Raw genomic sequence first — 25,621 nt, forward strand, 5'->3', positions numbered from 1 at the left:
TAGGTTGTACATATGTGACTGTTGTCATTGTTTTTTTTAAACTAATGTTTAAATAATGTTGATTCAAATTATTGGGAGCTATTTTTTGTAAAATAAAAAAATCAAATGAAAGGAACTTTTGCAATATAAAAAAATCAAATGAAAGGGATTTCTGTCAAAGCTATTGGCAGTTGGACAAGACAAGCAGCAGTTCACTTGGAATTCAAAAAGTTTTCTGTCAAGGTCTACAGCAGCCTTATTTAATTATAATTTCTGGTAGCCTTTAGTGAGAAAACAGATGAAGCTGATATTAATTTCTAACTTCCCTTTGGATTCAGTTTTTGACCTGTGTATTCAATTTGCAGATCCATTAACTAAATGTCTCTGGATTAATTGTAGCTGTATTTGGCACATTAAATGCACAACTGAGTGTAAGGTAAAATGCCTGAAGACATTTTTCTTTGGAAAAGCAAAATAACCATTTTTAAAACCAGACTGCTAAGGAAATAGAACCAAAATTCTATTAAAATGTGTCATACTATTTTTTTTCAATTTTTAATTGAAATTTATGTTCTTTTTTTTTTCCTGCAATGTCTGTTTATATGTGATCCAAGAAGTTTGGTGATCTTTCTTTTTTATTTTTGCTTAAGCATGCTAAATTATGCCATCAACATTTTATCAGTAACCCCCTAGAAAACCTTTCCCCTCCTGTCCACTGCTGAGGGGTGCTTGAATTAACATAAAAGATGGACCATGGAACTCTAATAATTACTATTCCTATGCAAATAAAACTACTTTTCCATATTTGCATGAAGGAAGAGCAATAACAGGCTGCAAACAAATGTTCTGGAAATGTGCATACGTTTTCTTTGCAAATGTAGACCTTGATTCCATAACGTGCTTATGCACATGCATGTTGTGAAACAGATAAGCATCTCCATTAAGTTCCTTGCTAAATTGCAGCTTCACAGGACATTCTCATTTTACACTGCCAAAGGAGGGCGGAGTAAGGTGAAGGCCTTCTAGGCAAATCTGAATGTATCCTCCCCCCAGGAAATTGTTTTGAAAATCCATGACAGTGAAAGTCAAAGGCAAAATATTTGTTCTTTAGAAGTATTGTAGGAGCCCAAGGAATAAAATTAATATCTAGTAGAGATAATTTAACAGTATCTGAAGAAATGGAGGGTGACTCCTTTACAGGAAGAAAAATCATCTTAATCTCCTATTCAGTATGATGGCAGAATTTTAACAAGGGGGTCCCAGGAGTCCACTCAAGCATATCATTGGCCTGTTACGTAGAGAGGTAAGGAACAATGGGGAAATTCTGTCACTGAGTAAAAACATATTAATTTCCCATCTACAGTTCACTTCTATTACTGATTTCAAGCTGTATCTTAAAACCTGTTATGCCAAATTAAACATCACTATTGGATGGGTCCCTTAGCTGTATGGATTTAGCAACGATCACGACAATTTAACGCCAGTCCAAACCCCAGAAATAATCTATAAGCCTATTATAAGTATTACATTATTGAGTCCTACCAGTGTTCAGCTTTTGGCATTCATTTACCATTTCTACTTCATCTCTACTTCTGGAGATTCAAAAAGACTCTACTAGAATTCTTCAACCAGTCTGTAATTACTAGCTACTGTTGTTTTTTTACTGAATGAACCAGTATCATTAAATCCAGTACTGTTGAATTCCCCAAGGCTACTCTTTGATTAAGGTTAAGCATATGCATAAGACCCTTGCTGAACTGTGACCTGGATGCTGTATAGTACATACAAAGGCACTGAGCTTCATAACTGATGTCACTTATTTATAAGTCACAATTCCTTTTTTTGTATCTATCAATATAGATTCATATGTTCGTATCTCAGAATATGGATGTGGTGGTGTGTAAGCCTTTTGCAAACTTTTTTTTTGGTAAGCTGGAAGTTAATGAAACATGGTAAACATGGAATGGAGTCACTTTTCATATTTTTCACTTAAGCCACATTCTTCATCATCCTAGCAATAAAACTGGATGCTGGACAACAAATTTCATATATATAACAAAAAGCTAACTAGGAGCTTTTAAAGTAATTTTCTAATTGTATAAGATGGCAGCATGCTCTTACCCTAGTATATTATGACACCTAACTCAACAAAAGTATATTTCAATGAGGGCTGTGTAAAGCTTTGGTCCCTGATTCGATTTGGCGGAGATTCAGCCCAATTCGGTGGCTGAATCTCCGACTCCAATTTGAGTCAGAACACCCTTTAATATCTCTGAATCAAACTGGAACCCTCTGAATCAATTCAGAGAGATTCAGACATAGACACAGCTTTCAATGTTTTTTTCTACATATCTCTGGGTACCAGGCGGCTCGTGAATGCAGAGATGCCGGCGTGGATGGAGCATCCCACAGGAGTGCAAAGGGCTCCCTAGCATACTCAGCAGCAAACCCAGAAGTGGACCAGAAGCACTTCCAGTCCACTGCCAGATCCACGAGACAGTGTACGGGGACCCCCCCAAATCCCTCCCAGCTCAGCGACTGGTGCCTCTTGGGTCTGGGAGGGCACCCAGGGTTCCCCCCATGGCTAAACGCCAAGCCGTGGGAATGCCAGGGGCCCCCTCCCTGGTGGACCCAGAAGTGGAATGGAAGTATTTCCAGTCCACTTCCAGGTTCACTGCTAAGCATGCAGGGGGCCCCTCCCCACATTTCTGTGGGATGCTCCATCTGCCCCAGCATCACAGTGTTCATGAGTTGTACCTGGTATCTCAAGGTATGTAGAAAAAACATTTAAAGGTGTGTCTATGTCTGAATTGCTCATTCACCAAATCAGCATCAAATCTTCAAATTCAGCCAAATTGAACTGGGGACAGTGATCTGAATCGCCCAATCAAATCACTGTCCCCAATTCAGGCGGAATCTGAATCAAATACAGCCCATTTCGTACACCCCTAATTTGAACCTCTTTCATGCCATAGGCTATATATAGGACATATATTCATCTAAGAAGTATTTGCATGATTCCATGGGCATGTATCATTGTTCCTGCAGCGCACTACAAATAATTAAAATGTATTTGAAAGGTATGGTCCAGGGAATTACCTCTTTTTTATAACATGTACCTTACTATCAAATCAAAATCTCTTAAGTATCCAAGGCAGCCTTATTGAGAGGTGAGTTGGATATTGTTATTCCAAACAAAATAAAAATCTGCTATAATTGGGATCTGAGCCTTTTCTAAAAGCCACCAGCTTTTACTTTAACTTGAAAAGTGTATCCATGTATTTCACAAAATTAGTGACTTGAAAGATATATTTTCAAATCATATTGTTCTCTAAAATGGATTGCAGATAAGTATCCAACCTAGGCACTGAATCTGTAAATCTTTACCATGGCATGAGTAGCATGAGCTCTAAGTACTGCATTACAAGAACATAAAATTATGCTTGAATCTGGCTTGGGCAGTGACATTTTATTACAATATTTCAGTCCAATAACTATGTTCATAAGGTTTGCTTCCTTGCTAGATTGATTAGCAAAGCTAATTTACACTTACTAATGCATTCAGTGTATGGTACACTTTGTGATTTTGTGACCACTCTTTTATAGGAGCTGTAGACCTTATTTATATCTTGCTCTTATTGCAAGTTCCATCCCATTCTTATTCCTTTTTGCACATCTGTTATTAAATGTATGTGTTCATTCTTTTCCTAGAACTCGCTTTTTTCTTCTACACCCAAAAGAAATAGTTGATGTTGTATTATGGTTGTTTTTCCTGTGGAGAAATGTGCCTGCAAATGGGTCTACTGACTGCTTCACTTTAAAGCAAGTTATCTTATAAAAAATTATGTGTGAGAACTGGTGCATTCATTATAGCTGACCTGCTGGGATATCAGCAATGCAGTAATCCAAGGGGTCTTCTTGTTTTGTTTTTGTTTTTGTTTTGCTTATATTACGCTCCTTATAAAACTTGCAGCATATTTTGTTTATATGATTATTGATAATAAGAAGGATTATAATGGCTTTGTCCCAAGAGAAGCACATTAACATAAGTTTATTTTATTTGTAAAAATATATGCCTTGGGGGTTTTTTAAACTGTAGGGTTTACTACCATTTAGCAAATCAGTTTAACATATTTATGTAGATACTAATAATCACGTATGGTACTGATGCTACATATGAGTCACGAATCCAAAAAATAATCTTAAAAGTAAAAATTCAAATTGCTTCCTAGTTAGCTACTGATTATTGTTATTGTATTTGATTGACCTGTGCTAAGCTCAGGTGGCATCAAGAGGAGAGAGCCATTTTCTAAATAGAACCAATGCTTAAAATATAGAGACATTTAAATATAAATAAAAGGTGACTCAGTACACTATATAAGAAGAAATAACCTTTTCAAAATATAGTTGTGTCTAGACATTAAATGAATAAGTTCAGACCCTATGGGGTTCCTGTACTGCAGAGTGTATCAGTGATTGAAGCACCTAAATCCCATTAGAGTTAATCCTGAAGGTGATGTATACTCAGCTCCCTTCTGACAATGAACCCCTCAGTTTAATGGAATCAGATGGTAATAAATTCACATAATTATATACTTGTTAAGGTGGTGAAGGTTATTTTGTTTGGATAACATGACAATAATTTATTTTATCTGTAAGGTTTGAGGTTAAACAATATTAATGGTTAGTTAATGGCCTAATGAGTCAGCTACAAGCCATTTAGGCATGCAATGAACCTTAGCTTTTCAATGACTTCTCTAATGAAAGATCTATATGACTGCCTGTCTACTGTCACAATAGAGATAGTAGCAGAGTCATCTAATCAATTGTGATGGTAAATCAATTGATCTGTAACCCTGTTTTCATATAGTGAAAAAGATATGGCGGGAACATTTTACTATCACCTTATTTCTAGTTGAATATCTATAAATAAAAAAAGACAGTTTCCTTTGAAAATATTCCCTTTATTACTATGACTCAAACACAGGGAGAATCTGATTGATGTCCTATTTTATAGAAATGTTGGTTGCTTTTGTCATTTCCATTAGATTTAAAGTTCTTAGAAATTAAATATATGATGCAGAACATAAGACACTTGCTCTTCACTGTCATGTGTAAGGTTAAGGATTAAGATAAAGCAGATACATGCTCTACTTGTTCAAACCTATGAATGGCATCCAAAAAGCATTGAGATGATTTAGAGAGAACTTTGCAATTATGTAGTTTACAAAAAAAGGCTCTTTGAAGTTAGTTTTAAATAGAAATTGGGTTAGATAAAATGCTAGAGAGAGCTGGCTACAGCATTATTGGTGTTTCGTACCCAGGTTTAATGCCATCCTGTGGGCTTCATTTTCCTTTTCCATAATATTCTTAGAACTTCATTCATACTGAGAGAGAGTGTAAGTCAGAGATTCTAAGTTAGAGAGTCTAAGTAATGGTACTTTCATTTTTGTTGTAATTTCAATCCATCATAAGAGATCAGTATAATAGGTGTCCCACGAGCGGTTTCTTTCTTATCCCACCAGTGTGTATATATATAGCTATATATTAGTGGTGCTTCATTTTAAGCATGGAAAAATGTGGATTTGGGGTTACTTTTTTTAGTCCGAAGATTGGGGAGTTCTTTAAATCAGAGAAAACCAGGATCCTGGCTTATCACCTGCTCTGTGGTAACTGCTTATATGTATGCTGTTAACAAAGAATAAGTTAAAGATATTCCATAGTGGTTTATTCTTCAAAGAAAGAAGGTTAAATGGCACTATTGTGGCATCTACTGACAATGGCTTAAGAATATATTCATAAACAAATATAGCAGAATGGCTGATGCATGGTAAAACCCTTTCCCTTTTACCATGCATTAACTTGTCAGTATGCCCATATTCTTGGACAGGAAAGCATGATAATTAATGGTAAATTAAATTATAAAAATGTAGAGTAAACTGTTAGTAGGAAATCATTTTCATTGAATCCAATTATTCCTACATTATTAAGTAGCTGATTACTAATAAGTTGACAGGGCTGACAGGTGGACTCACCTTGGGATGGGCAAATCAAAGGATATATTTGCTAAATATACCAAATATTGCTTATAAGTGGGTCATCCAAATACAGCCCAAAATATGCCCAGTTTTTTAAATTTAAGGTCGGGTATCTAAATATATATTTAGCTGCCTAAATATAATATTTACTTATTTCTTCATTTTATGTTTCTATTTTAAAAGAAACACAGTTTAACTTACCAAACTGTAAACCACACAACCAAAAGATAAAAACCAGAGCCATTTGGACTTGCCAAATCATGCCTTCCACCTGAAAATAAACGAAGACGAGTATATCTGATCATGGCATCCTGGAACCCGCTCCAACAATCCATAAGAACTGATCAGCCCTGTGACATATCCTGAACATCAATATAACTGGGATTGTAATGATTTTTGGACATATAAATCTAACTTGAAAAATGCCATACCATCAGCTTTTTTTCTTTTAAATCAGGAAGCTCTGAGGTTTAACACCTGCATTAATCACAACACTCGTGGTATTATCACTTTTGTGTCTAGAATGGATATATCTGTGACTATAGACAGTTACAACTGTAAACTGGGGCCAACACAGGCTGACATTTGGTGAATATTTACTCACCTCTAGCTAAAATGAATATACGATCTGCTCTTCATTATTTTTGCCTAAATTACTTGCATACAGATCACCAGGGATCCTGCCTTTCTCTGATTAAAAAAAAAAAAAATTCCCCAATTTTCAGATTTAAAAATGTAACCCAAAATCTCATGATTAAAATAAAACACCTCTGTCTCTCTCATATATATTCTGAAAATATATATTTTAAATCTGAAAATTGGATATTTTTTTTTATCAGAGAAAAGCAGGTTCCCTGCAGATCACCTATATTACCAGCTACCTTAACACTTCAGGTATTTCCAGAGATAAAGGGCCAGATTCTATTCCACCTATTAAGCACATAAGTGGACTTAGATGACTAAATGCAATCCTATTCCACCCTGCTCAAGTCCCTGAGAAAACTATTACAACCATTAAGTGGCTCTTCATCCTCCTTACAGCAGTTTTTTTTAACACAATCTTAAGGGTAAAATGGTGGTGCATCAATTTTCAGGAATTGAACAGGATAGTATAGAATCCCCCTTAGTTACAGAAGTCTGCTTAGATGCTGTCCAGGTACAGATATTATACTGGTAGAAGTGTAAGTAATCGGAAACTGGTCTATACATATAGAACAGAAGTTCAGCACACATAGACTGGTTTAAAAATGGTGGAACCTGGTCTAAGATTTGCCAACCAAAGCAAAGAGCGAATGTGTGTTCTGTTCACTACTGATCTAAACTACATCACTTACAGAAAACCATGTAACTTAAATCAATTGGCTTGGAGTTTTGGAATGTCTGTACCTAACCACCAAATAGGTGGTATAGGATCTGGCTTAAAATATTCATTCTCCAGCTAGGAATATACACACAAAAACAGAGGAAAAATTCCCTAGTTTTCACCTGGCCTTTATAGGGTAAGGGCAGAACACTGGTAGACTAAATCTCTCCTTTAGTTTTCAATGGGTGCATCTACACAAGACATTTACTGAGAAGTAGACTAATTAGCTGTGCAGTAAACAGCTCACACCTACACATGCATTTCTTTTAGCTGGAATATATTAATTTATTCTGCAGCAGGATAGTACTTGTAAATAAAAGTACTATCCTGCTGTGGAGAAAAAAGCTGTAGCAGTGCAAGTGGTGATGCTGCCCCAGTTGAGGCATGAGGGTGCCTCAGTTCAGGGATTGCCTGCTGGCTAGCCCTGTTCTGAAACACCTTGTTCCCCAGCCAGCCCCTCCATAGCACACTGAGTCTAGGGGGAGCTGATCCCCTGAGACCCCTGCCAGATGGGGCTGCTCCACCCTGGCTCCACGTGCTGCAGTCCTGAATGCACGTAAAGATGCACACCTGGGAGCAATAAACTCCAGAACAATAAGGTACAGAGTTTATTCACACACACTAATATAGATGTGTAGACATGCCCAGTGATGACTTTCTGTAGGAAGAAGGCAGATAACCCTCCCTCTCCCATAAAAAATAGGTTGTTTTACCTTTCCTCCTTATGCAGTTAAAGGGACCTCTTTCCTTATACTCTGGTTCAGTATTTGGGGAGCCTTCTTCATTGGCCTCTCCACTAAGAGGAAGAACTGACAGACCACGAGCTCTTGATTCTGGTCTTTGAATACAAGCATCAAGGCAAGGTCTGAGAGATAGGGAAGACTGGCAAGTCAATCACTTGATGCCTAGCCCCTTGTTTACTATCATTACTGGATTTTTTTTTTTCATTTATCTGACTACTTCTTCCTCCCTGTATTGCCTATAGTTTCTGAGTGCCTTTGAAGTGCAATAGCTCTTGATGTGGTACAAATAAGTAAGTTTTACACAATATCATTCAGAAACTATAGCTTAGCCCATGAAAAGAGTAAGCATCATGGTGAGTTAAGCAAATAAAAACAGTTATCTCAAAAGCTTTCTCAGATTTAATTCTCTGTGGAATTAAATCTACTTCATGTTTCTTCTCCTCACTTTCTAGATGCTACTATTGCACAATTTAAAGATATGCAGATTGCTAGATATTAATTTTGCCAGGTACAAATTTTCCTTCAGCATGCTCCATCCAATCACCATGTCTAATTTCCTCTTGAAGTCTCCTGTTTCTTTTTTCTTCTACTCATCCTTGAACAAAATCACCACCTGTAGCAAACAGAGACTACTTTTAATAACATTGCAACAATTTCATAACTTGCTATAGTATTATCCAATTTCAATTTATGTGATTCAACCTGGAGATCATGACAACTGAACCCAGGTCTCAGTTCAGTAATATAAAGAAAAGTACTTCAGCTCAATAAGCTATCACACAAGAGTTTTGTTGAAGTATTTCTGCTGATGCAGTCACTGCTATACCACACATGAAAAGATGTACAGTCACATTTCAAATATTTGTACTGCTATACTGTGTTGATAAGGAGATTGTCAAGAAATAAGTTGTCAAATATGGTTCTTCACAAATAAAAGCTTTGTAAAGCAGACTAAAATTTTTCCCATTCTGTTCTTTATCTCAAAGATTATCATTCACAGAACTGTAAGAGGTTTTCAGTAATAATTTTCTCAGACCATTTCTGAGTAAAATAAAGTACTCTATGTTCCCCAATAAATAAAAAGATGGTATTTAATATCTATTTCAGCATTTAAAATAATATTAATATATCCATATATATTAATCTATCAGACCTACAGAATTCAGTGTTATATTAAAATACACATAGTACATTCAAAGGCATGGCAAGAGTTTTCTACATGGAGGAAACCTGAAATGGTCTCAGTTATGATTATGTTGATTAAAAGTCTGATTCAGAACCCATAGAAGTCGAAAGAAATTTTGCCAATGAATCCAGTGGACTTTCAACCAGGTCCTGTCCTTTTAACTAAAGGAACAGTGACAAGTGAGTACTGTGGGAGTACCATAGGACTTAAAATGTCCTAAAACGTTAAAGGAATTTTCATGGCAAATCAGTCATCTTCTCTGAAAAGAAAAAATATGCTCCATATTAAAACACATTTATAAACTCTATTTCTGCTCTACTATAACTGAAATCCCCTTTTATATAACCAGAGGGCCCCATTCTTATTCTCTCTCATCTCTCTCCTGCTCTCTTTGACACATACAAACACACACTTACAATTTTCATACATTTTCAATTTTGAATAAAAAATGTTCATCTTCTGTAATCTCATCTCTAGTACAGTAGCAAAATCTGTTTCTCAAGAAGAATTTCACCTGTTTGCCACACAGTTTAGTCATTACTGTGGGGAAAGCATAGTAGCTTTAATTATTTTGTCACTTGAGGCTCCTGGGTACTCAGCATTGTTCCACTAAAAACAGAACTCAGTTACAGTGTGTCACAGGGCTCCTTTAAGAGCAGAAACTGCCTAGGGAGAGGGCCTTAAGAGCCAGACAGAAGCCCCACAAGTGAAGGTTACTATGGCAATAGGATAACAAGTAAATTAGCCTGCAGCTGCACCTGGTCAGCTGACTGGAAGAAGGCAGGGCCCTAGGCATATATAAACCCAGGAATGAGACCAGCAGGGGTTAGTTCTCTGGCACCAGCCAAGGGAAGGAGACTCCAGAGAAGACTTGCCCAAGGATGCAAGTCTTGGCTACCTGATATGTGGCATATAGGGCTAATGAGGATCCAGGACCTCAGCAGGTGTCCTGGCCTACAAGGCATTTAGTGCTGGGGGGGTAGCTTGACTTTTGAAAGAGACAGAGCACACCCTGAACTGTTTATACTATGTTATAGCCTGGTGGCTCATATTTTTTTTTGCTGTAAAACCAGTGGATTGGGCTGAAGCTATTGGGGAAGGAAAAGGCCTCATTTGGGGGCCCATTATGGTGTGGGGAACCCAGCACCAGAGAGGGCACAATGAAAAGGGGGTGAGCAGACCCCAGCTCCAGAGAGGGTGCTGCGACAGGGGGTGAGCAGACCCCAGCACCTGGACTGCAGTGACAAAAGGGCTGTGGAGAACCCAGCACCAAGGGGCACAGAGTGAGACAAGGTGTGAATGCCATCTGTGAGGCTTGGGGTGTGGTAGAGTGGTGGTTTAGAGCCATGCATCTAGCCCATAAGGCTGAGGGTGCCCTGTGAGGCAACCTTTTTGTGAAGGACCTGAAAGGGGTCCAAGAACCCACAGGGTTCAGCGGGGTCCCTCAGGACCATGTCCAATGTAAACTTGAGGGCCACCTCCCTATTTATTATAATTATATCAAGACGTGGCAGGAGAGAAAAAGGGTGCCCATTGGGCAAGACTGGCATGGTCACGGAGCCCTAGGAGCATCATGGCCATCCCTAGAGACCCCATCCCATGACACTGAGTAAAAATGTGTTCCAATGGAATTATTCCAAAACCAATATAGCCACATCAATATAATGATCCATTGTAGACATTGTTTTACTTTTGTCAGTATCACGTGTTTTGTCAGAGGTGTAGAATTTTGTTACTCAATAAAGAGCCATTTTAGTTCTAGTGATTTTGAAAATATGGTACTTTTTCAGTCAATGTGACTTTCCAGATTAAAGGAAGCAGCAGAAATGAAGAAAAAAATAAAGACAAAGACTAAATCTGTTGTATGACTGTTAGCCTCCATAGAAGAGAGAGAGACCAAAAGCCCAGATAATCAAAGGTATTTATCTCTAATTCCCTCTAGCATTCAATCCAGAATCCCTGTCTAATTTCCTATTCATTCCAATCCAGTCATCTCATCTAACCTACCAGTCATTATGTGCATATATGCCTTTATGGATTATGATGTTACAGTGATGTTGTAGCCCAGATGGTCCAGGAATTATATGAGAATCAAGGATTTCTTAGAGTGATACTTTTTATTGGACTGATTGTATAGTTGGGATAGTTAGACAAGTTTTCAAATGCAGGACATTCATCATCAGGGATCCTGGTTTTCTCTGATAAAAAAAAATCCCCAATTTTCAGATTTAAAAAAGTAATCCAAAATCCACAGTTTTCTGTGATTAAAATGAAACACCACTAAATATAGATATAGATATTGATGAATGACAATGAAGACAAATAGATAGATTTAGTTAATCATGGAAAAAATCTGTAAATGCAGATATAGATGTGTTAATGGATTTTCAGGACTTGAACATGATGAAATAGAATTTCATTTAGGCATCTAAGTCCACTTAGATATGTAATAGGTTGGAAAGAATTTGGCCCAAAGTCCTCAGCTCCTACTTTGGTAGGCCCTCCAGTTCTATCTTTAAATATAAATCCTTCTGCCATCTGAATGTCATAATAAGTGGAAGTTAAAGAATCCTAATTTAATATCTGTTCTACTCCATAAATTTAAAGTTAATTAGATGAGAGAGCGTTTGCAGAGACAGCATTAAAGGGATTTGCATTAGGGCTGTTGGAAAATCAGTCCACAAAATTAACTTTTCTTAGTTGTCAGGTCAAGTGCTTCATGCATATTCATCCTACTGTCAAAACTAAAAGAGAATGTCTGTTTTTCCCAGAAAACATAACTTTTATAACCAGTATAGTAATTGCTATTGAAACGTCAAATGACTTAAACACCTAGCCAAAATTTACTCTGCCTGATTCTCTTCCCTTTCCCTCTGTCACTCCTCCCCCTCCACTCCCCTTCTCCCCCGCCCCCACCCCCCAACTCTTGAATGGGCTTTTGGAAAGAAAAATAACACTTTATAAAGCTCAGAAATATTCAGTAACATAGAACTGGTGGGCTTATTTCCTATTACCTCTTTAAATCACGGCTGTCCAGTTGGTGGTCTGCACATCAGATCTGGCCTCCGAGGGGTTAAACTGTGGTCCCCCACAGCTCCCAGTCTGCACCCTCCATTGCTCCTGCTGCTGCTACCAGAGTGTCCAAACATCCCCATTCCTCCTCCTGCTTCTGTTTCAACACAGGGCAGCAGGGTCTATAGGACTGAGGGACAGCCAGCAGACTTAGGGGGAACCATGGGAACCCCACATGGTGTGGCAGGGAGGCCCACGTGGCACAACATGATGTAGGAGAATACCAATACAGTATAACACAGGGCAGCCCTGAGGCACCAGTTTGGTGCAGTTGGAAGGGGGTTAGGCTTCACAGTACAGTGTGTGCTGTACCCCATCACTCAGCATTTGTACAGCCCTACTTTAAGTAGAAAGAGAATCATCAATTTATTCACCTAAAATGCTGTCTGATTCATTTTTATCCCTGAGATGTTGCCAGGCTTACTTCATAGTAAACATTTCTATTTTAGTAATCCTTGCCATGTTCAAGCAAAGTGCACAAAAATATTCAGAACACTATTCTACAAAGATAAGAAACCAAACTAGACAAATTCAGTACACATTGTAGATGCAGTAGAGTCTGAATTATGTTGCCCTCTCCTGGACCCCACCCTCTTCTTTTGTTTTGGGGAAGGAGAAATCAAATGTAGAAAGAAATAGTAGCTCATCTGTTATTGATGAAGAAGCAACACATAAGGATAACCTGTCATCTCCCAGAAGACCATGGTACAGTCAGGCCATACTCTCTGATTTGTATTCTCATCCTGCAGTTCTCCTGGAGGAGTGAGGACTTTATAGTGTGCAGCAAAATTCGTTGCATTTATTATGTATTTTTCCTCTTTTTATGGTCTCCTTCTGTGGAGTCTCATTTTGTCTAGCAGCTCCAACATCCAGTTGTAGGACAAAACTATCCTTCCTTTACAAAAAGGGAATTTAATACTAAGTAACTGTACCCAATACACTTAAAAGACCAATTCCATCACCTCAGCCTTATTTCTTGTATTGGCATGGAACTTACTTGATACTAAATTATCTCTTCATTGATACATGTATTCTTTGGGCTAGATAATACAGCAAAATCTCCTCAGATTCAGGTTAAAGACTGGCTGTTTTAAAAGCAATAAGAGAAAATTCTGTTATTCTATCTAAGAATCTTACAATTGAAAACCAAAAGTGTTTAAACTGTCTTGGGATGCGGCTGAGTCTTCTTACAATTAACCCCCGCTTTTCAAACATGGGTGCATTACATTAAGTACCTACATCCATACTGAGACACTTTACAAACTGACCTGACTTTCAAAATAGCTTTGCAGCTTCAAATTCAAAACAGCTCAGAAGCTCTGAAATGTGGATCCTTTTCTGGTGTCTCAGGATTGAGAGGTGTGAAAATGTTGGAATCATATTTGCTGTGATATAGAATATGCATTGTTGTTTTCCATGCATTTGTTAAGATTGCCTTCAGTTACTCTGTGAATGGCTTTCTGATACCAGCTCCTCATATTCTGAGCATTCAAAAACGTGTCTAAACTGCTGTAGTAGTTAATGTACAGTCACTTCAAGCACAATATTTATGTGTACAAATCATCTTTGTAAATGTAAGTGCCTCTTTGTGGGTGCAGTTATTTACAGTTAATAATGTATTTTTTCCAGTTTCACTTAGGTTCTTATTTTGAAATTGGACCACAACACTGAAAGAGACTATTAAAATACAGAATTCTTTTTTAATTCTCTTAGATGACAATTCCTTTATTCACTTCCTTCACTAATGCTTTCATATCTGCTCACTCTAGTTTGCTTTCCCTTGTATTTATTTATTATTGCTATTTTTATTTATAAAAGGAAAACTTGGGTTTTCTCATTAGTTCTCATGCTGCTCAAAACCTACCCATTTTTAAAGAAGGAAGCATATATTTCTTGGCAAATTGGCTATAATACTCATACAGAAAAATATCCAGGACCAAGATCAATAGGCACATTATGGTGGAAGGGATTGTCATCCACTTCGTCTTTCATCCATTTTGACACTTTGCAGCTGTTTTCTGTTTGACAGTCCTAATGACAGGCAAAGGATGGTAACTCTAGCACCAAATGTTGTATGCACTGAATGTGCAGCGAAGAACAGATGTTGAATCATACCTGCATCACTAAGAAAGCTTTAGTGGTGTTTCCTCAACACCCGGTATTTTTCTAATTTAGTAAGCAGAGGCCTGATGTGTGGAATGGTAAATTGACTGGTCCTGGAGATAGCCTGTTTTGTCCTGGTAGTGACAAACTTAATTTCTGTCACTACTGTATTTTCCATAATAAAAACCCCCCAGAACTTTTGGTTCATTTCTACTTATACCAAAGGTACTGAAGAAATGCATTTTAATGAATTATTCTGGTATCCCAGGCAAGCAGTGCACACTAGAAAGGTTAATCATGACAAACATTACAAGAATTTTCCCAAGGGGTTAATAGCCCAGAGCCTAAAGGTAATTAAGCAAGGAATAGATGAGAGCTGTTCAGACTGAAAGAAGCCCCACAGCTCTTGTGAAAGGAGGAGGAGGTTCCAAGATTTCAAACATTTTCTTTTGTGTTGATGAACAACTGAATGAAGCTGAGGCTGTGATGATCAACAAACACAGGCTGTGTCTACACTAGGGAATTTTAGATAAAAAAAATAAAACCCTCATTGATGTTACTACAACTACCGCAGAACTGATATTAGCATGAAGGGACTTTTTTTCTTAAATTCCCTAGGCAGGTTAAGGCTCTTCCAAAAGGCTAAACCACAATCAGCATAGAATTACAGAGGGGTGTAGCTTTGGGCTGTGAGATTTCTGAATTGGAAGTGGAACAGCATGCCTAGAAAAGAGCCAGAGAAGTTGCTGCTGGCTAAAGGTGCAGGGAGCCAAGCATGGTTAAGCTGTAGTCCTGCAGGTGGAATTCATTACCTGGGCTTGGATTTGTTGCTGCTTTTGTTGTATTTTTTCCAAGGCAGATAGAATCTGTGGACATGGTGTGAATTAAAAAGTAGGGCTGACTGGGAGTCTTTCAATGGAACAAATTTGTTGTTGCTGTTGTTGTTGTTGTTAGGAAATGTTGATTTGTGGAAAGCAAAACTTTATTCCACTTTGGGAACGCATCACTCTGAAGGAATTTTTGTCAGGAAGGTTTTTCAGGTCTAGCTTAAAAATGCTGGCTAAATTAATCACTAGCTTGGTGGTTAGGTCATCTTTTTAGGATGCAGAAGATCCATGATCAGCTGTCTGCTGTGCCTTCTTAATAGTCAACGGGTGAACCATTGTCTCTCACGTGAATTTTGCAGTCAACTGGCTCTCCTGCAGGAGCTGTTTCATTTTGCATAAATAATTAAATATTCATTGATCCAAAGGGAGAGAGACAGATGTCATAACCCAAAAGGCAGGAAATTATTTTGGCATGTGGAAGACCCATACTCTAGTTTAGGGGCAGGCAAAATGCAGCCCATGGGCCAGATGTGGCCCGCCAGGCCATTCTATCTGGCCCACAGGGCCCCATAAAAATTCAGAAAATTAACATTTATCTTCCCCTGGCTACCTGCCATGCAGCCCTCAGTGGCTTCCCAAAATTCAGTTAGTGGCTCTCTACCCAAAATAATTGCCCACCCCTGCTCTAGTTGCTGCTTTCAACACAGCAGAGAGGGAATTTGAATGTGGTCTTCCACATTCCTAAAAATGCCATAACTACAGGGCTATTAGCTGTTATACGGAAGGTCACTTGTGTTTGGCGCATGTTCATATTTATGAAAACTTCTGAATAGTTTCATTTCATGGGACAAAAACAAACAACAAAGCCTCACCATGTTCATGATTTGGCATTCTTGCTTTACAGACATCCCTCATTCAGCAATCTTTCTTTTTCTCCTATTGAGATCACCAGGGATCTTGGTTTTCTGTGATAAAAAAAAATCCACTATTTTCAGCTTTAAAAATGTAACCTAAAACCACATTTTTCTATGATTAAAATAAAATGACACTATCTATAGATATATGTTAGTGGTGTTTCATTTTAATCACAGAAAAATGTGGATTTGGGGTTACTTGTTTTAGATCCAAAAATTGGGAATTTTTTTTATCAGAGAAAACCAGGATCCCTGGATATCATTCTACAGGTACAAAATCTTACCTCAGCAACTTGGAAGGAAGTATCTTTTGTTATAATCAAAATTTAAACTATATGTTCTTAAGCAGTTCTACTGATAAAACAGAAAACCCTCACACAACTCTACTTTCTATTATAGGAAGGTCTTTCTACTACTATTCATTCCCCTGTTCCTCAGAGCCTTTATGTCCCTTCATTGTTATTTCACAAATACTGATAGAGCTACTGGATGCTGTGGGCCTAGTCTTCTCTTTATTATATTTTTTTATGAATCTGATGTTTAGGCACATTGCAGGCATTCAAAAGATGGCCCATGCCTTAAGTGATTTTTTTGAATTAAGAAGTCAAAGAGAAGAAAGCTGTTGAAGATGTATTCTAAATACAAAAGTAGAAAATAAATCTAGATCAGACTATAAATTCCAGACAGATTTGCCATGTGAACAGCCATCAGTGGTCAGTGATGTTGAATGTTCAATTTAAGGAGGTTGCAATGTTTATAGAGCTGCTGTATAACCCCCTGCCCTCCCCATTTAGGCCGCATAGTGATCCATTACACAACAGATTGCATGTAACTGTAGCAATTGGCTCAAATGTAAAAGAGCTATATTACAAAATGTACTGTGATGGGGACAGCTGATGATATTAGCATGAACTGGCTCAAAATGCAGCGTGTGGTTACATTCAATCACAAAAATAAGCAGCACAATAAAACTACAATGCATCCATAATAGATATCTGATCCCTTTGGAAACAAACCATTCTGGACAAAGTACTTAACCTGAATACCAAAGCAAGCCATAGGATCCAATATATACATTTTGTCGGTGTGATAACAAAATGACATCCATATCACAAATGGGTCAGATGCACTACATTTGTCACCAGTCCTTCTCATAGGTATGGCTCATACTCTAGGGCAAGGGATGGCAGTGTTTTTGGGCGGAGTGCCAAAAACATTCACAACCTTGACTTGTAAGATGTTGGTGTGGCAGGGGCAGACAGCAGAGGAGCCATGAGGGGACTGATGCTTGCTGTGGCAGTGCAACCCCAGCCTTTTCCTCACTATCCACCATGAGATGTGTATGCTAAGCAAAATGCCTTCACAGGTCATGCTCTGGCACCCATGCCAGGGATTACCTACTACTGCTCTAGAGAGTGATCACTTCCATCAGAGCACTAATCCATGCAGATTTCTGTAATCAAAGATGCTTAGTGAAGATTCAAACTGCGCAAAGTTCCATATTTGCCCGCCCCTTTTTAACGTATTTGGAGTGGACCACATAACGTAAGGGAGTAGCCCTTGACCATGCCATCTTTGTGGAAGGCCACATCCTTCCTCATTTCCTACCTAGAGCCAGAAGTCTGAGCAAACAATTCCACATCACTTTATTTCCAGTGACAGGAATCTTTGAAAAAAAACTTACATTTTATTGTCTGGGTTGAATATAATTTACACAACTTGTGGCCAATAATCCCACTTAGTTGGGTGTGTCAATTCAGAATCTGTAATTATTCACAGTGGACACACAGTAAAGACATAAATACGTCAGTCTTTCATGTTATTATAATTCAGGGTAATTCCACTAGTACTAGTGGAGTCATTGTAAATTTGCACCACAACAACATTTGACTTCATGTTGTTAACCAGAGAAACACCCATAATTGTGTGATATCTGGGAGGAGATGGGGGCAGGAAATTACTGCAGCTCTCCAGTATGAATTTCTACCTGTATGGCTGAATAGTTTTAATGCCTCTAGACTGAGATGTACTATAGTACACATGGGAGTACTAAGCTACCCAAGATTAGCTAAAGGTTTTTTCTTACACTGTCTGTGCTTATCTGGATGCATTTCTTGTTGAAGGTCAAGACAGTGCTCTTTCTCTTTCTCTGCCTCTTTCCCCTCCCCATGCAGTTCTTTCTTTTTAAATGAAAATGTGTAAAGATAATATAAGCCAGAAAATAAATACAGCACCCGTGAAGAGGGGTGGTACACACATTATAAATGTCAGTTAATCATTTAAAGAAATTTGCCTCATCTACTTTAAGAACTGGTTATTGTTGTTTGTCAAGCATGTTTATATAAACAAAATATAACCTGGGAATTGTAAAAAATATTCTCGGAAAGATCATTTTGAATTTTTGTGCATGAATATGCAAAACAAAGCTGATTCTAGGAGTTCAGCCAATTCATCTAGGAAAGGAAAAAGGAGTTTCTATGTGGGTCTAATCAAAACAGCTTAAATTTTAAATTTCATTTACTGACTATTTGAACCAATGTACTTAAACAATGCCCATGCAAAGTTCAAATAGAAATATAAGTATAGCAGAAAACCTTTTTCAAATTATTTTAGCAACAAAATGCTGGAACTTCCAACCTAGCATGGATAAGTTGAAAACAGAAACAAAGGGTAAATTCAATTTGTAAGAATGTTTGGATCATTTCTAATAGCACAATAAAAAACTACTTGCAGTCTTTAAGAGTACCTCCTGACAATGATATAAAAATTTCTATATGTGGCCCCAAATCAAGAAGATCCGTTCAGGTGTTTATTGAGCCAGATGACTTAATATAGGTCCTATTCAGGCCTACCAATTCTATTATTCTTTAGCAATAAAAGAACAATAAATAGATATCAAATTTAGAGAAAACACCTGAAAACATTACTGCAGCAGCTCTACCAAAAAAGTTATGTTGTCTATTATTTTTAGTTAAGGTATAATAACAAAAAAGATTGAATAGTCTGTGACATAGCTTTGTCCTGGAGGTTTCACTTCCTTACTATGTTACATCTGAAATTATCTGCAATTTAGATGGTGATTTATTTTTAAGATGTGTTTGCTCATTAAGATAAAACTCTATAAGATTAGCCTATAGCCACCCCATAGATCTGTTCTAAATTTATCAATAAAGTTGTCCAAAAAAATTTAAAAGATTTTGTTTATAGCAAATCATTTATACGAACTTTCATTATAAATGTAGGCAGGGTAAATCTTAAAGGCGTCCCTATACACTGTTAGTGACTTGTTATACACAGACCTGACTCTCAGAATGGATCCTATGGTTCACTATTACAGACTTAGAATGAAAACAGAGTTCCGAGATAATCCTTTGGAAATTGACTGTAAGACAAGTACATACTGTAGTTTTTCTGTCATACTAGGCAAGCCAACAATTATTTCATATGACAAGTAAGGCTTCTTATGAGTGCATATTGCTGACAGGAGGTGATTGATAAATACAGAGGACTAGCAAGAAATGTAATTAAGAAGAGAAGAACTGAGTTTTATAGACAAAAAAGTCTTGACAGTTTAGAGTACATCTTTAGAAGTTCTCCCAGTGAATCAGGTGCTGACTTACTGTGTATACTAAATAATAAGAGGATGGAACAGTGTCAAACTAAAAATCAATTTGTACCTTTTCTATAGCAAAGTGTTGTTGGGAGATTTTTTAAAAAAACAGAAAGGATAAATAGGTTTCTTCCTGAGTTGTGCAACACTGTGAAAGAGAGGAAATGCAAAGAAAGAGATGAAGGAGCTAATACAATTTGAAGTATCTTTGGTTCAGTGCTACCAAAGTCCTGGTGCCTTGTCACCTGTGAGATTATCATTAAAAGCACAGGCATTAATGTAGTCCATATCAAAGCAAACAGGAAGCTAGAAGCAGAAAGAGAAGCAGTGCCTAAAAAATAAGGATTAATTGAGCATAAAGGAGTGAATCTAGTTGTTCATTTAACCACCCCTTCTTCTGGAATTTTTTTTGGAAAAGTTAGTTTATATATAACTATAAGCAATCATTGTAACTATCTGATATGTGTATGCTTATTACAAAATAATCAAAACACCAATGCCATATGCCGCTGTTAAAAATCTATATACTCACTTGTTTCTTTTGATTAGTTGCTAGGAATTCCAGACACTATACATTTACATAAATGTATATTTGCATTCTGATCATCATATCTACACAGACCTTTTCTTCAGTTTAAAAAATAAATCACCTCCTGATTGTCTTGGAGATCAGCTATGTTTATATATTACAATTAACATGAATGGCATCCTACTTTACTCTAAACAGATGCTGAATGACTTAAATGCTGGTGGCAGTACATTTGGACCCTATCCTTGTTCATTTGAACAACAGTCAGATATTCGATAGTCTGTGTGCCCTTATTCATGGGAGAATGGATACGTGTTGGGCTGAGGTTTTGAAGGTTATACAGGGCAGTGGGGACCAATCTTTTTGGCAGCCGTACCCCAAATTAGCCCCAAACCCCTCATCTGCCCAATCTGCTTGTCTCTGAGTGATCTGTTGTGTTGCTTCCTGCTTCCTCCCTTTTTCTCCCTGCATGATATCCTGCTCTGCTTTCTGCTTATGCGCCACTATTCTGCCTGTTCCTTCCCCAGTCTACCATGTGCCACACATAGAAGTTGTCTGGCCACTTGTGGCATGTGTTCCATTGTTTGGCCATGCCCCACTAAGGGATTTTGATACCCAACTGAATAATAGGCAGAATGCAAGGCAGGGTGGCACGCCTTCAGAAAAGAAAGATTATGCTTTTTCGAATGAGTTAGTCTTTAAGGGTGGTTATACACATGCTCTGAGAGTGGGGGGCGGGGTGCTTTAATTAGAAAGGCTCTGAGAGCCACTCTAAATAAAGTGCCTGAATCATCTCATGTATCAGTGTCCTCCCACTGAAAAATGGTGGCAGGGGTGCTTTAACTAGTGCTCATCAGCTGGAGCACAGTAATTACCATGCCCCAGCAGACTCAGTTAATCGAGTCTGTTCTGACGTGCTGTAATTACAGCAAGTCAGAGCAGCCTGTATGTGTATAAGCACCCTAAGGTGCTACCTAGCTCTGCTTTCTGCCTAAATTCACACCAATATGGCTAACTACCTTTCTCAATTGAATAACAGTAATGGGATATCCAGATCCCTTCAGCTGCTTGGAGAATGTATTGTGTGCATGAATTCACTACATATGTAGTGCATGTGTGCAGCAATTTAATGTAATACATGCATGCACAAACAGTAAAATTGTACGCAGGCTGTATGCAAAATAGACTAACAGAAGTCTAGTAAGGAAGAGGGAGAACAGAAAGGTGAACATTAACCTATGATTAGGGTAATGAGATGTTATATATATTTTTTTTCTCTCAAAGGAAACCAGATCATCAAATAAACCCTGCTACTTTGAGATTTCACTTCCAAATAGTTTGAGATTTGCTGTCTCAAGAGGCGTGTATCAGGATATGAAGGTTAGGTTAGCCAAAATTTAAGAAAGCTATCATGTACCTATTAAATGTTAAACTGCCAGTGACCTGCCACTTACTTTAAGTGGTTGATAATTTGATATAGTCTAATGTGCTAGGGAACGGTTCTTGAAATAGAGTACAATTGACATTTATTAGTAGCAACATGTGGATGCTTGAGTAGTAGGGATTTGTGAAATGGGCTGTATTCAATTCAGATTTGGATTCGGCCTGAATCGGGGACAGTAATTTGATTTGTTGATTCAGATCACTGTCCCAATTTGGCCAAATCTGAATCTGAAGATTTGATGCTGATTCGGAGAATCAGCAACTCGGCCATAGATACAGCTTTAAATGTTTTTTAGACATACCTCAAGGTACCAGACACAGCTTGTGAATGCTGCGATGGTGGGGTAGATGCAGCGTCCCACAAGAGTGTGATGGGGTCCCCCATGTGCTCGGTAGTGGACCGGAAATAGTTCCACTCCACTTCCAGGTCTACCACTGAGTGCATGCCCCGCCCCATGCCCCCTGGCTCAGTTATTGGCCACAGCGGGACCCCAGGTGCCCCCCCGACCCAGGAGACACCAGTCGCCAAGGGTGTGGGGGGGCCTCCCAGCATGCTCCCCAGCAGACCTGGAAGTGGACCAGAAGCGCTTCTGATCCACTTCTGGGTCTGCTGCCAAGTGTGGTGGGGGTCACCACCTCACTCCTGTGGGAAGCTCCATCTGCCTTAATCTGTGTTTACAAGCTGCCTGGTATCTTGAGGTATGTAGAAAAAACTTTTAAAGCTATGCCTATGTCCAAATTGTCAAATCTTTCCGACTCTCCAAATCGATTCAGAGGGTCCCAGTTCAATTCAGAGAGTTGAAAGGGTCTCCTGATTTGGATTCAGAGATTTGGCCACTGAATTGAGCCAAACCTCCACCGAACTAAATCAGTTACTGAAGCTTCGCGCAGCCCTATTGGGTAGTATGTTGCATTTGCATAGCTGTTGCTGTTACAGGAAGTATCACTGGAATACATGGTATGGAATAGGTTCCTTGAGTGATGTTGCTGGTAAGAGATTGTAAAAACCAATTCTTGCTGTAACAGTATATCAATTTTATCTGCAAAATAAGGATGGGTTAAGTTCAGAACAGATACTTCTCAGAACAAAAGGGTTTGGGAATACAAGTGGAACATACCTGATCTACCACCAAAACTTATATCTGAGTATCAAATATAAGCCAGTAATTCCAGAAGTAAAGCCCTTCGATGCACGCTCCTAGAAAAAAATCTAACAATGGGCATTAACTGATGCCCTGCTTCCAGTCCCCAAAGTACTGCTTTTCTAAGTGATATGCAAATATAATAGCCTCCATCAGTTTAGCGTGCTTGCAGGTAACCCAGGTACATTATTTGAGGACTATCTGAAAGCACCAGCTGCTCCTTGATATCTATTCTTTAAACCATCTGTTTTTGTGCATGTCCTAGCTGGTACTAAAATAACTTGATCAATTCTGCCATCTAGTGGCTATATCTATACAGAGCCTTATCTTGCTTTTAAATTACAGACATAAGGTGATGTAGATTTACACCTTAAGGCACATCTACAGGTGCATTAACACATTTTAGTTAATGTGAATTGAATCTAGTACCTCCATTGTGAGGTACTAGGAAAATGCACATTAGCCTGTCTTAATGTACATTAACTAAAAATTATGTTTTGTGACATTTTAATGTACATTAAAATAGGCCAATGCGCATTGAGGCTTACATGTAGACACACACCCTTAGAAACCAGTGATTCTCAACCAGGGTGCCATGGTACCCTGGGACACCTTGAGATCCTTTCAAGAGAGCCATAGGTTGCCATACAATTTTAACACTGTTAAGTATGCAAACATGATTCACGAGATAAACCCAGAGATTTCAAATGAGAATTCATATTGTTAAAAACATCCTGACTTTTTGTGGTCTTTCCAAATTATCTGCAAGAGACAAATTGCTCCATTATTTTTATGTAGTAAAAAAACAAGTGATAGCTGAAAAAGAGCTGGCATTTTCTGAGAAATGCTTCATGCTGAACAGGAGATGACCAGTCTAAAAAGGTTGAGAACCACTATTATAGACTAATAAGTCAGAGATGCATAAGCTTTTGTAAGCAGCAGCTTACTTCATCGGATGCAGTGAAGGAACTTCAAAAAACAGAGCTTTTAAATAAAAAGCAATAATTAGAATACAAAGGACTTGTGTATACGTGCATTAATGCACTTCTCCTAATGCATATAAATTTAGTAGGGGTGTGCAAAATGGGCCATATTCTATTTGGATTTGGCCCAAATCAGTGACAGTGATGTCATTCGTTGATTCGGATCACTGTCCCCAGTTCAATTAGGCCAAATCCGAATCTGAACATTTGATGTTAATTTGAAGAATCAGCAATTCGGCCATAGACACAACTTTAAATGTTTTTTCTACGTACCTTGAGGTACCTGGTATGGCTCGTGAACGCTGTGATGCCATCCCACAGAAGTGCGGGGCGGTCCCCTGTGTGCTCGGTGATGAACCCAGAAGTGCACCAGTCCATTTCCGGGTCTGCTGGGGAGTGCACGGGAGAGCCGTGCTTCTGGTCCACTTCTAGGTCAGCTGCCAAGTGTGCGGGGACCACCCCCCCATGCTCCTTTGGGATGCTCCATCTGCCCCACCATCTCAGGATTCACAAGCCACCTGGTACTTCAAGGTATATAGAAAAAACATTTAAAGCTGTGTCTATGTCCGAATCGCCGAATCTCACCAAATTGATTCAGAAGGTTCCAGTTCGATTCGGAGAGATTCAAGGGTCCTCTGATTCAATTTGGATTCAGAGATTCAGCCACTGAATTGGGCCAAATCTCTTCTGAATCAAATCGGGGACCAAAGCTTTGCACAGCCCTAAAATTTAGTACCTCCAATGTGAGGTACTAAATGCACATTAGGTTGCCCTAATGTGCACTACCAAAAGCAGATTTTTCAAAGTGACATTTAATGCACAGTAGCCTATTTTTATTGTACTTTAGCATAATTGCATAGCTTTTTATGTACCACTTTAATGCACAGTAAAATAAGCTACTGCGCGTTAAAGCGCATGTGGAGATTTGTCCATAGGGTAGGGAAGAGGGAGGAAAACAGGGGGGCATTGCTAGGACAGACCAGGCAGATAAAAGACAGAAAAATAAAGCAATCAACCCACTGAGGGACATAAAAGTTATACAAACTAATTTAGGTAATGGGATAAGAATCTGGAGTCTCAGTTTATACCATACTTAACACAATCCAGTCTGTGGATGATTTTTGTTCCTCAGCTTCTTGTTCAAGTTGGTTTTTAACGTTTCATTGTCTGAAAACAGCTACTCTGAGGTCAGCAATGGACTATCCAGGGAGGTTAAGAACATAAGAACTGCCATTTACTGGGTCAGACCATAGGCTCATACTGTGAAGTATCCTGTGTTACACAGGGACAGAGAGTGGATGCTCAAAGAGAGAGTGAACTAAGTATGACCAGGTTTTTTTCTACAGTTCCTCTCTCATTTGCAGCCTCCAGCACTTGAAGTCCAGGTTAAAGTGGTTAAATTAGAGAAGTTAATTAATAGGCAAGAAGGAGGCAGGGAATAGCAAAATCTTAAAGACTAATTCATTCAAAGAAGGTATAAACTTTCCTTTCTGAGTTATAGACTACACTAATACAGTCTTTGTTATCTGGCAGGTATTTGTACTTCTCTACCAGTTTTTGAGGTAGGGAATTACAGACCTCCCATAAGAGAGATAACCATCCTATAAAAGAAGGTTCCTGTGGTTTCTCTTCTCCAGAAAGCTAAGCTGGGAAGTTTCATGCAGTGCTATGCAGCTTCAGCTCAATGGA

The sequence above is a fragment of the Crocodylus siamensis genome, chromosome 1, assembly GCF_052110815.1.
Source record: "Crocodylus siamensis isolate JL-2025a chromosome 1, ASM5211081v1, whole genome shotgun sequence".
Taxonomy (NCBI): Eukaryota; Metazoa; Chordata; order Crocodylia; family Crocodylidae; genus Crocodylus; species Crocodylus siamensis.